Below are 3,844 nucleotides of genomic sequence, written 5' to 3'. Positions count from 1 at the left end.
TTAAAAATTTTGTTTGGGCCCACTAGTAAGATGAGGAGAACGATACGAATCCATAGAAACTTGTTTCGTGTCATTCCGAAATCTCTAGGGTCATCTTCCAAATTTTTAAAGTCTTACTTAAAAAAATAGAAATTTGCGATGAACTCGGGAATTCGTCCCAAATTAGGGACGAATTCCAAATTTCGTCCCAAAATTTCTTTTTTATTTTTTTTTAAATTGATACTTTAAAAAATTGATAGATGGCCCTAGAGAGCTCGGAATGACACGAAACAAGTTTCTATGGGTCCGTATCATTCTTACCATATTACTAGTCATTCCAAACAAAATTTTCAACTAGAATTCTGACGTATATAAATTTTTGAATCAAGATTTTAATAATAATTACTCGTGCGGGTTAGAAAATTTATAAACGTCAGAATATTAGTTAAAAATTTGGTTTGGGCCAACTAGTAAGAGAGGAGAACTATATGAACTCATAGAAACTTGTTTCGTGTCAATCCGAGATCTCTAGGGTCATCTTCCAATTTTTTAAAGTGTCACTTAAAAAAATAGAAATTTGCGACGAACACGGGAATTCGTCCCTAATTAGGGACGAATTCCCGAGTTCGTCGCAAAATTGTAATTTTTCATAAATAGAAAAAATACATCCAAAATACGGGAGATGGACCTACAATGCTCCGAATCACATGAAACAAGTTCCTATGGGTTTGTATCGATCTCCTGATCACAACGGTGACCACAAATATTTTTTTCACACAATATTTTTAGGTGAGTAATTTTTTAATTCCAAAATCACTTCACCATTTTCAAACACTAACTCTTTTTCACTAACTCTTAAGCTTGAAGAACACCTTCCACTTATTATTACGATTAAAAAATTTTTAAAAATATTTGAGGGCATCGTTGCGATCATGAGATCGATACGAACCCATAGGAACTTGTTTCATGTGATTCGGAGCTCTGTAGGTCCATCTCCCGTATTTTCAACGCATTTATTTTGATATTTGAAAATTTTAAATTTTGCGACGAACTGGGAATTCGTCCCAAATTTGCGACGAACTTCCAGGTTCGTCCCAATTTAGGGACGAATTCTAAATTTCGTCCCAAAATTTCTTTTTCATTGTTTTTTTATTTGATACTTTAAAAAATTGATAGATGACCCTACAGTGCTCGGAATGACACGAAACAAGTTTTTATGGGTGTGTATCATTCTCACCATCTTACTAGTGGGCCCAAATAAAATTTTTAACTAATATTCCGACGTTTATAAATTTTTAAATCAAGATTTTAATATTTATTACTCGTTCGGGTTAGAAAATTTATAAACGTCAGAATATTGATTAAAAATTTTGTTTGGGCCCACTAGTAAGATGAGGAGAATGATACGAATCCATAGAAACTTGTTTCGTGTCATTCCGAAATCTCTAGGGTCATCTTCCAAATTTTTAAAGTCTTACTTAAAAAAATAGAAATTTGCGACGAACTCGGGAATTCGTCCCAAATTAGGGACGAATTCCAAATTTCGTCCCAAAATTTCTTTTTTATTTTTTTTTAAATTGATACTTTAAAAAATTGATAGATGGCCCTAGAGAGCTCGGAATGACACGAAACAAGTTTCTATGGGTCCGTATCATTCTTACCATATTACTAGTCATTCCAAACAAAATTTTCAACTAGAATTCTGACGTATATAAATTTTTGAATCAAGATTTTAATAATAATTACTCGTGCGGGTTAGAAAATTTATAAACGTCAGAATATTAGTTAAAAATTTGGTTTGGGCCAACTAGTAAGATGAGGAGAACTATATGAACTCATAGAAACTTGTTTCGTGTCAATCCGAGATCTCTAGGGTCATCTTCCAATTTTTTAAAGTGTCACTTAAAAAAATAGAAATTTGCGACGAACACGGGAATTCGTCCCTAATTAGGGATGAATTCCCGAGTTCGTCGCAAAATTGTAATTTTTCATAAATAGAAAAAATACATCCAAAATACGGGAGATGGACCTACAATGCTCCGAATCACATGAAACAAGTTCCTATGGGTTCGTATCGATCTCCTGATCACAACGGTGACCACAAATATTTTTTTCACACAATATTTTTAGGTGAGTAATTTTTTAATTCCAAAATCACTTCACCATTTTCAAACACTAACTCTTTTTCACTAACTCTTAAGCTTGAAGAACACCTTCCACTTATTATTACGATTAAAAAATTTTTAAAAATATTTGAGGGCATCGTTGCGATCATGAGATCGATACGAACCCATAGGAACTTGTTTCATGTGATTCGGAGCTCTGTAGGTCCATCTCCTGTATTTTCAACGCATTTATTTTGATATTTGAAAATTTTAAATTTTGCGACGAACTGGGAATTCGTCCCAAATTTGCGACGAACTTCCAGGTTCGTCCCAATTTAGGGACGAATTCTAAATTTCGTCCCAAAATTTCTTTTTCATTGTTTTTTTTATTTGATACTTTAAAAAATTGATAGATGACCCTACAGTGCTCGGAATGACACGAAACAAGTTTCTATGGGTGTGTATCATTCTCACCATCTTACTAGTTGGCCCAAATAAAATTTTTAACTAATATTCCGACGTTTATAAATTTTTGAATCAAGATTTTAATATTTATTACTCGTTCGGGTTAGAAAATTTATAAACGTCAGAATATTGATTAAAAATTTTGTTTGGGCCCACTAGTAAGATGAGGAGAACGATACGAATCCATAGAAACTTGTTTCGTGTCATTCCGAAATCTCTAGGGTCATCTTCCAAATTTTTAAAGTCTTACTTAAAAAAATAGAAATTTGCGATGAACTCGGGAATTCGTCCCAAATTAGGGACGAATTCCAAATTTCGTCCCAAAATTTCTTTTTTATTTTTTTTTAAATTGATACTTTAAAAAATTGATAGATGGCCCTAGAGAGCTCGGAATGACACGAAACAAGTTTCTATGGGTCCGTATCATTCTCACCATCTTACTAGTCGTTCCAAACAAAATTTTCAACTAGAATTCTGACGTATATAAATTTTTGAATCAAGATTTTAATATTAATTACTCGTTCGGGTTAGAAAATTTATAAACGTCAGAATATTAGTTAAAAATTTGGTTTGGGCCAACTAGTAAGATGAGGAGAACCATATGAACTCGTAGAAACTTGTTTCGTGTCAATCCGAGATCTCTAGGGTCATCTTCCAATTTTTTAAAGTGTCACTTAAAAAAATAGAAATTTGCGACGAACACGGGAATTCGTCCCTAATTAGGGACGAATTCCCGAGTTCGTCGCAAAATTGTAATTTTTCATAAATAGAAAAAATACATCCAAAATACGGGAGATGGACCTACAATGCTCCGAATCACATGAAACAAGTTCCTATGGGTTCGTATCGATCTCCTGATCATAACGGTGACCACAAATATTTTTTTCACACAATATTTTTAGGTGAGTAATTTTTTAATTCCAAAATCACTTCACCATTTTCAAACACTAACTCTTTTTCACTAACTCTTAAGCTTCAAGAACACCTTCCACTTATTATTACGATTAAAATTTTTTTAAAAATATTTGAGGGCATCGTTGCGATCATGAGATCGATACGAACCCATAGGAACTTGTTTCATGTGATTCGGAGCTCTGTAGGTCCATCTCCCGTATTTTCAACGCATTTATTTTGATATTTGAAAATTTTAAATTTTGCGACGAACTGGGAATTCGTCCCAAATTTGCGACGAACTTCCAGGTTCGTCCCAATTTAGGGACGAATTCTAAATTTCGTCCCAAAATTTCTTTTTCATTGTTTTTTTATTTGATACTTTAAAAAATTGATAGATGACC

This window comes from Zingiber officinale, chromosome 5A (genome assembly GCF_018446385.1).
Source record: "Zingiber officinale cultivar Zhangliang chromosome 5A, Zo_v1.1, whole genome shotgun sequence".
Taxonomy (NCBI): Eukaryota; Viridiplantae; Streptophyta; class Magnoliopsida; order Zingiberales; family Zingiberaceae; genus Zingiber; species Zingiber officinale.
Note: the sequence above shows the minus strand (reverse complement) of the source record.